Source organism: Zootoca vivipara, chromosome 14, assembly GCF_963506605.1.
Source record: "Zootoca vivipara chromosome 14, rZooViv1.1, whole genome shotgun sequence".
Lineage (NCBI taxonomy): Eukaryota > Metazoa > Chordata > Lepidosauria > Squamata > Lacertidae > Zootoca > Zootoca vivipara.
In genome coordinates, this window is record NC_083289.1 from 32084912 (window position 1) to 32094967 (window position 10056).

Sequence of the window (10056 nt, forward strand, 5' to 3'; positions counted from 1 at the left end):
GGTGTCACGGAGGCTTGTAAATTGGGGGTGGGGAGAGAGAGAAAAGAGGTGTTTCCCATAGAGAGAGAAACGGGGGGGGGTGTTCTTGACTTTTGTGGAAGTTCACTTATTGTGGAGAGCTCTGGCGTGAACATTATGAGCAAAGCATCTTTCTCTAGATGCAAAGCTTGAGAAAGCGGCGGACACTTCAGGTGCCCCAATATTGCTTCTTTGCAGGGCTCCGAAATCGGTTGACCTCGAGCAGGAGGTGCTTGTTTGCAGTGTATTTTTGGGGTCGGGGGGTGGTGGAGAAGGGTGTCGAACTGATTCTGGCAATGGGCAGCCTCGGTGATGTCCTTTTTATTGGGACAGATCACTGCGCTCAGGAATGCTGCTTTCTCCCCAATTTCCCCCTCCCCCTGACTGTTGATTCCGGCAGCCGCTCGGCGTTGGTTTTTCCCCCTTTCCTTCTAAAAGCTTCCAGCCCCCTTCTATTGTATCCTCCACACAGCCAGCCACGCGAGATGCTCGCCATTTTTAATTGGGCCACTGCTCTGCTCGTACTAGGGGTTATTTACAGAAAATGCATTGGGGTGGGGAAGGGCTCTCGATGCGGGACGAATCCTCTCTCTGGGTAATGCTCTTAAATATGTAGTCATAGGGCACTGACCCTGCTCAGTCATCCCAGGGTGGGGGAAGGATGAAAACACTCCTAGGGAATCATGCTCTAGATCTTAAAGGTGCAGTCCTGTGCCGGTCTACTTGGGGCTCACTCCCATGTAATTGTGTATAAGATTGTAAGCCATAGTGGTTTAAAATAAGGAAGGCTGTATCATATTTAGATATAAAAACAACAAAAAGTTTTATTTTCTTCTATGCAGAAAGTACAAATGACTTCTTAGAAACAGTATTAAAATCCACCATCTATTCTCTCTATTCCTTGATCCGTAACAAGATTAAAGACTTTGGGGATCAGAAAATCAAAAGCATCCCTGCATAAAAGTGATCAAGTTGTTAATTTCCTTAAGGATAATACAGTAAAAATATTCAGACTAGCTTGGGTGTTAGCCTAAAAAGGTGATTAAACCATAAAAGTGCAGGGCGATTGGTTAAAATAGAACTTAAATGTTGCCACTTTTGCTACTTACGGTAGAATTAAGATGGGATTGCCATGGGCACTGTGAAAATAGCATGCTGAATTAGATGGGCCTTTGTGCTGATCCAGCTGTGTCTTCTGATATTAATGTACATGAAAACAAATATGGGAGGAAAAGGCATCCTCCCTGATATGATTGTGTATGTGTGGAGATTTTTGTGTTTCATATGCAGGAACTTATTATCTTGAGAGCCTTCACCTAATATCTGAAATGGTTCAACCCACCTAGAGGTTTACCAATAGAGTGAGAACTAGTCATGTGTTACTTTGTGGCAAGTTAAGAGACATGTACGAAATTTATTGTTGAAAGAGCTGTTTCTGTATCTGCTTCGTATCAAGGCACAGGCTCAGAGTATGTAATCCAGTTCCCTACATTAACCAGAGCATTAGCTGAACTTTAATGGGTCATTCTCCTCCCCTTTCAGTGGGACTCAAGGACTATCTTGAAATGTACTGGTTAACCTTTTGCTAGCTGAAAAGTACAGAGCATCTTGCAAATTCAGGTCTGGACCTTGGTTACAATGGTCAGTTTGATCTTGCTTTATGCTTAGAGGTCCTGTGTCCTCTATGTACTTAGTTTTGATATTGCAGTAAAGTAAAACACCACTTTATTCATTTATTTGCCAAATGTTTACATTGCCAACATTAAGTAAAAAAACATTTCTTTGTTATTTACAACTAAATTTGACCCCTCCCACATCAGTATGTATGAACTTAGACCTTTTTCACTTGAGCTCTATTACTGATATTTGAAAGATTTTTGATAAGTTTCCAAGGAATCCTGGAGTATTCCACCACAATGCAGTTGCTCTTATGAACATTTTCTGTTCGTAAAAGAGAAGAGGGCTGGATCTCTTTACCACAATCAAGCTGCAGAAGAGAAGAGGAGAAAACGCAGTTGACCATATGGGGATGAAGAGAGATCTTTTTTTGGGGGGGGGGTTAAAAAGGTTGAACTGCCATCCACATAAGGGTGGTGCTCAAATCCATATGAGACGATCCACACATAAATGTGCATGGAGAACAAAAACTGTAACAGCCCTGAGGAGCCCCAGACCAGAGAAGGAAAGCACAGGAAGGACTTCCCCAAATGGAAATACTGAAATGAAACTTAGAAAACTAGGAGGAGAACCAACTAAAGAAAATAACCACAGGGAAAGGGGGTCAAACAAGAGAGAGTTTTCAACTGTAGCCAAGGTAGCAGGGATGTCTTGGAAGATGAGTGCTGTGTAAAGAGACCTTTGGACTTTACATGAGGTCTTGGTGATGGAAGTTTCTTACTAAGGATGCTGCTCCAAGTAATCATCAGTACTGATGATATATGGGAATGGAGTCCTAAACAAAGGTTGTGAATAGATTGTCTTGGTATTTACATAAAGCTTTACAGTAAGCAAGAATGCTGACAACATTTTCTTAGAATGTTCTAAAGCTGATGCAGACCTATTCTCTCTCTTTATCCTCTTGACTTCTGGAAATACTGCTAATATTTTTCTTAGAATTATTCTGAAGCTTTCTCCTTTATTGCAGCAAACACATTTTTCTTTTTGTTGTTAATGCTCTTGTGTTTAGACTCCGATATTGCCTTCAAGTCATTTATAAGTCAATTTTTTGATTGCTTCCATTGTTCTTAATTACTTTCCCTTTCTCAATAATATCCAGTTTTAAAAAACTCCAATGTATTGTTGATTTTGCAATTTGATTTTACAGCACTGCAAAATAGCATACCACCACAAAACAGAAGAAATGTGATCAAATGCTGAATTTGTAACATCAGGCAATAGCTGCTAACAAAGCTTCAGGTTTTTTATTTTTTATTCATTTTTATTTTTTAAAGTTAAAAAATTCTTTATTCCAATTGTTAAAACATTACACAACAGGCAATAATATAACATAATATAACGTAAACATAACATAACTTAACTCATATAACATAAATATAACAAAATATAATTAATGTAACATAAATATACCAAAACTTAAGAAACTCATAACCTCAAAATTATATCAAATTTATATCAACCAAACCCAAAAGGGAAACTAAATAAACAAAAAAGAGAGAGAAATTAAATTAAAATTAAAATACTTCCGATTGTTGACTGATCGCTTATCCTTTTCTTCTCTATTAGCTTGCTTTCTCTTCAATTATTGTTTACACCACCTGCCATAGGTGTATCTTACCGTATTTTAAAAAAGAAGGTATAAGAACGGATTTGGTGATTTGCTTACATTAAATAACGTATGAAGAGAGAAGTTTAATAGATATGGGAAGAAGATACACTTATTTTTACCATACTTATTTGAGGCAGAATAAAAACAGTGAATTCAGTTCACTGTGAAGAATTTAGTAAAAAATAATTGTTGTGATAGGAGCAGTTTTCACCTGCAAAGCAGTCTACAGTGCTGTAGAGTGGGATGCTGTTTCTGCCTTTTGGGTTGTTATTTACTATTATCATAATTAATTTATTAATCAGCTTCTACACAGTTGTCTCAAGACAATGTACATTAAAGCTGCCAGCAGCTCAGAGACATGTATGAGATAGTCCACAGGCCTCTAATTGCACTGTGAGGGGATCAAAAACTTCTAGGTGTTTGTGAACAGTAAGATATCCTAGCATTGTTTAGGAGAAAGGAGTTTCCACTTCTTTTAGAAGAAGCATTTCACATGACTATTTCAACTCACTTTTGGTAATTGGCTGGGTGAATGCTCCAAAATGAATCCACTGACTACCTAGATCTTGGTGTGGTGAACCTGTATATATCTGGGAGATGTCCAAACCTTCACAAGTCTTATTGCCATAAAAATAGAATCCTAGACTACCTTTGAAGCAAAATGCACTTGGTTTTGCTTGTTATCTCTCTTGGAATTATTTAAATGAGTGCTGCTGTTGCTTGTTTTAAACATGGTTTTAATTAAGATGGATTTTGATGTTGTATGCTTCTTTGATTGCCTTGTGGCAGAAAACATATTTTATAAATATTTCAATATAAATTATATTTAAAGAATTAGAAACTTTCATTTCAGACTTATCTATAGTTTTAAGGCTTGAGAGGATAACATTGAAATGTAGGAGGATGGGGAAAGGAAGACATCCATTTATGCCAAAGGGTCAATGCAAAGCTTTCTTCCTTTCCTTTCTCTTTTGAAACACTTCTTTCTGCCATTAGTGCTTATGGTAAATCCTGGGCCTATATAGCACCTGAGAATCAGAAGTGCTGTAAACAAGAATGCAGCAGCTAGACTGGTGACTGGGGGCGGCTGCTGAGACCATATAACACTGGTCTTGAAATACCTACATTGGCTCCCAGTACATTTCCGAGCGTGTTGGTGTTGACCTTTAAACCCCTAAATGGCCTCGGCCCAGTATACCTGAAGGAGCATCTCCACCCCCATCATTCTGCCCGGACACTGAGGTCCAGCGCGGAGAGCCTTCTGGCGGTTCCCTCACTGCGAGAAGCAAAGCTACAGGGAACCAGGCAGAGAGGCTTCTCAGTAGTGGCACCCACCCTGTGGAACGCCCTCCCATCAGATGTCAAAGAGATAAATAACTACTTGACATTTAGAAGACATCTGAAGGCAGCCCTGATCAGGGAAGTTTTTAATGTGTGACATTTTAATGTATTTTAAATTTTTGTTGGAAGCCACCCAGAGTGTCTGGGGAAACCCAGCCATATGGGCGGGGGACAGATTAATAATAATAATAATAATAATTGCTATCATTATCATTATTATAAACTTTCAGGAGGTAAATGGTAAGCTGGCATCACTTTGGTCTTTGGCAGAGACACAATTTAATAGATAACAGCAATGTATAGTAAATTGTATTAAAATACGATAATAAATAAATCTGATGTCAAACCAAATCAGTCTTGTTAACTGACTAGGTATGCTTCATACACACTAGTTATGATGTTGGTCATTATAGTGATGCATAAGGTTTCTAGGAGAATATACTTAGGACTAGCGTATTGATAAATCTCATTTCCAAGGGGAATACAGTAGTTGTCAAGATTTCTAGTGTTATAATTGCCCCTTTGTCATTGTGGTAAATATACATTGGATTGTATTCAAAGTTACTCATACTCTGAGTAGACCCTCTGAAATGAACTGACATTGATTACTTACCATAGGTTCATTAATTTCAGTGGGTCTTCTCTGAGTAAAACTTTGTTGGATACAACCCATTGCTTGATCTTTGAAGAATGGTGGTGTGCACTTGAGGACACAGTAAATAAAATATCATGTATAGCTTAGAAATTGCATGTTGAAGTCCATAAGGATGTTTGTCTGTTTCATGCATATTGCTAAACCAAAGTTTAGTATTACGTAGAAGCCGGAGCCTTGCTTTCATGTGCTGTTTTTTCCTGTGTGGCCAGAAGATGATTAGAAGGTTCTCCCTGCTTAACTGGTTTGCTGTGTCTGAACCTGGATAAAGTGAAGTTTGTGTTACTATGGGTTCTTGAAATTAGCCAGCGTCAAACCATTGTTAATGATCTGGAACCTAGGAGTTGTCATTGGACGTAATTATGACTTGTGAAGCCTCAGCTGTTAAGATTTGTGCTTCTTGTTCTGTCAGGAAGAGTCACTAAAGATGAGATAGTGTCTTGCTGCATATGTAGTTCATCAGAATGCACCCAGGCTTTTCTTAGGTGATCATATACTTTCATTTGCAGAACTGAAACACTTGTTAAACATATTTCCACCAATTGTCTATTGCTAGACATATCCTGGCTGCTGTTGATTTTGTTCATGCCCAGTGGCAGTTTGATGTTAAATCGGAAGACCAAGCAGTAATTTCTTGCTGCTTCTTTGTATACACCCCTCCAGGCTACTTTGGAGCAGAATACCGGTACAGTACTTGATTTTGGCCCTTTGCTTTCTGTTCTCAAGTCAGCATCTCCCATAGGCTTTACTAAGTATAAAGGAGTATAGCAGGCATCCCCAAACTGCGGCCCTCCAGATGTTTTGGCCTACAACTCCCATGATCTCTAGCTAACAGGACCAGTGGTCAGAGATGATGGGAATTGTAGTCCAAAACTTCTGGAGGGCCGAAGTTTGGGGATGCCTTGAGTATAGGATAGCTACTAACTTTCTTAGCAAAACTGCTGGTGCTGTGTGTGTATATGTCTCTACCTACTGTATCTGTTTTATCATGTTGTGTAGCACTTTGAAACTTTAAAAAAAATTAAGCAAACTATAAAGGCGGTATCCCTTGAAATGCTTCCGCTACTGTAAGGACTTCTGGCTTTTTAGTGGAACTTCTCCTTCCTTTGCCTACCTATGTCCTAAATCTGTTTGAGAAGGGAGAGAGGAAGCTCCATTGCACAAGTGGAAATCCTTGGCAGTAGTGGAAGCACTTAATTGAATACCACCTCCCTAAGTGAGTTCTAATACAGTATGTGTATGTGTATGGAGTGTGTGTGTGTGTGTGTGTGTGATGGGGGGAGGAAACCCCACACTTAAGTTTGGGAAAGGAAGGACCCTGGCAGAAAGTCCGAAGTTACATTCTCCTCTCATTTCACTGGAAAATATTGTGAGTGTGACTTAAACTTAGCTATATACTGTTATGAGTTGGGGAGGGGGGCAAACCTGTATTTTTAAATTGCTATAACCCACCCTTGGACCTTGTAGTGAAGGGAAGATAATAAATCATGTTATACTGAAGAATAATAACGGCGATTATAAATTAAAAAATTGTCTAGTAGCACCTTAAAGGGTAAAGGTAAAGGACCCCTGACAGTTAAATCCAGTCGCGAACGACTCTGGGGTTGTGGAGCTCATCTTGCTTTACTGGCTGAGGTAGCTGACGTTTGTTCGCAGACAGTTTTTCCAGGTCATGTGGCCAGCATGACTAAGCTGCTTCTGGCGAAACCAGAGCAGCGCATGGAAACTCCGTTTTCCTTCCCGCCAAAGCAGTACCTATTTAACTACTTGCACTTTGACGTACCCGGAACAAACTTAGTTGGTCTCTAAGGTGCTACTGGAAAAATTTTTTATTTATTTTGACTGCATCAGACAAACACGGCCACCTAACTGAACAGTGATTATGTTGCTGTTTGGTCCAACAGGTCAACCTGTACACAGTAGAAAATGGCACATCATGGCAAACATTCTGAAGCTGTGTTTATAGTTAAAAAAATTAAAAAGCACCAAATTTATCCAGAGCCTTCAAGGCATCTTGAAAGAATACAGCAAAACAGGAATTTAACTTTGTTTAATTTTTTTAAACAGATTTTGACACTTAAGATCATGTAAATTCATTTAAACATGAATACATTGTTCTATTTGGAAATTAAGAAGTACAATTACACAGTGTTGTGAGTTTGGTTGGGGTGGGGGTGGAAGGATGTATGCCCGAGTCCCTTCCAATTCCTGGATCCAACAGGGATTCAATTGCTGTAATATGGTAGCTAGACAAGTTTCTTTGTAATGACCCCCTAAGTATGGATTGTTAAGGTAACAAAGGAAGTGGCTGTGTGCCAGAGGACAAATGGCTGTGCCCCCTCCCTCAACTGTCTGGTAGTTAGAAATACAAAAGCCAGAGTCAGGTGTGTTAGCTAAGGCAACTGAGAGACAGAGCCATGCCTGATTTTGGCTGGAATACAAGGAAGGCTGTGGCTATGGGAGAAGCAAGACCTTCCTGGTTTTGGGATACTAATGCTGTAAGCCCCTCTATCATATGCTCAGGTGTTGTTGTTGTTGTTGGTGGTGGTGGTGGTGTGTGTGTGTGTGTGTGTGTGTGTGTGTGTGTGAAAACAAACCATATATCATAAAGATACCACAGTCTCTGCTACCCCTCATTTTGAGAAAATCAGACTCTGGGTCTGGACTCTGCCTGGAACCCCTGGAATCTCACTGCTGTGAGATTAGGGTGGCATGCAACAATACTGTTTCCAAATGGTTCCTATAGTGGCTTAGTAACTTAGTTCATTGATATATTGTGTGTACTGGAAACACACATTAGCCTACTTTATTATAAAAGAATGTTCCTGAGACTGGCTTAACTTAGTACTGGTAATTCACTTACTCAAGTGAAATTGTGCTGTGCATCTAAACTGAAGCAGTTAAAGCAGTCTAGCCAGTACCTTAAATGACACAACAGGATGTTTTGGAATTGGCAGTGAAGGTGCAGCGGTAGGAGTAGACTGGTGATGAGCTGCAACTTGCCCCAACTCTCTCGAAGAGTTATTTATTAATATGCATTATTACTAGATAAACTGGGACAATGACAGCACTGTTCTGAAGTCCTGTAGATTGTATGTGGATGCAAAATATTTCTTTTAGAATAGAATCAAAGGATGGAAGCAAATCACCCCTCTTCCCCTTCCCCCAAGGAAGATCTCTTTCCATTTTATAACATTAGCAGATTAATTCATTTTTTTACTGAGCAGAGTTAGTTCTTAACTGTACAGTATTTGTATTTATTCTTTGTATCCAATTAACCAACTTGTGTATTTGTATCAACCTTGCAAAGAAATTCGCAGCAGTTGCTAACTTGCTCGTCTGCACACTGCTGTGTTAGTCATTTGTGGCACATAGACAGTCTTGAGAAGGAGGAAATAACTTATCCAATTTATGAAAAATGTTTAATCACATGGGGCTGATTAAAGTGGATATTTACAACCTCACATGCACACGTGTAAATGAGGCTTGTACCCTACAAGTAGAGCCTATGGGGCTGCTCTTGGGTCTGGTTCAGAAACTAGGTGGTGCAGGTTGCTGATGGGAGCTTCTGGTCAAAAACATGTGACACTGTTGTTAAAACAGCTGCACTAGCTGCCCATCTACTACTGAACCAGGTTCAAGGTTCTTCTATTGATGTACAAAGCCTTGAACAACCAAGGTCCAGAATACCCCAGAGATCACCTGAACCCTTATATTCCAGCTTGATCACTGAGATCATCTGCAGGAGTGTCTTTGTTATTTCCCCAAGTTGGTGAGGTTCCTTTGACAACAATGAGAGATCATCAGTCCTGTCCTATGGAACACCCTGCCAATAGAGATTCAGCCGCCCCCTTCTGTGCCAACCTTTAAAAGCATGCTGAAAACTTTTATTCTGTTCATTTGAGACCATTAATCAGCATCTTAATAATCCTTATAGCAGGGAGATGGAACAAGATTCAGATCCAGTGCTTTACTGCTGTGTAGCAGGCTGTCATGCAGTACTTTTACTCTTTATTGACCATAAAGCCAGGGGGCACGGAAGCAGGTGGGGAAATGCTACAACACTCCCTATCCATGTGCTCAAGAAACTGAATGTAAATGGTTCAGAGCAGATCTGACCTGGAAGCAGAGGTGGCTTCAATGTGTTCTTAGCCCCTGTGCAAATTTTTGTGACAGCAAAAGTGATGACAACATCTTAAGCCAGCTCGGTTTCTTCATAAAATCTTGCTCACCATGCAAAGGGCCATAATAATTTTTGGGCTGTATCTTCCTCCTCCTGCTGCTTAATACTTAGCACAAATAGCATGTTAGCAACTGTTAATGTGATATTTAACACATTGTGTAGGACCATTGTGCTGTGAAGCATAAAATGTTGATTTTCATACAGTCCTATCAGTTTTTGCAAATGCTTTTCCTATAAAACAGCCTTCACCAGTCTGGTGCCCTCCAGATGTTTTGGACTGCCAATGGTTGTGCTGGCCGGTGGTGGTGGGAGTTGTTGACAAAAACATCTAGAGCAAGCATAGGCAACCTTGGCTCTCCAGATGTTTTGGAACTACAACTCCAATGATCACTAGCTAACAGGGCCAGTGGTCAGGGATCATGGGAATTGTAGTTCCAAAACATCTTGAGACCCAAGGTTGCCTTTGCCAGATCTAGAGGGGACCAGTTTGGCAAAGGTTGCTGTTTAGTTCTTCATACTGCTATATAGTTTCATGTGCAGTCTCACCATGTAAACTGAAAGGAAGACTCTTCCATA

General features: G+C 40.0%; 1 protein-coding gene across 3 annotated transcripts in view; it reads left to right on the forward strand.

Moving 5' to 3' along the window:
* USP7 (ubiquitin specific peptidase 7) overlaps positions 1–10056 on the forward strand; it is a 71247-nt gene that overhangs the window by 2746 nt on the left and 58445 nt on the right. The gene's annotated exons all lie outside the window — the stretch shown is intronic.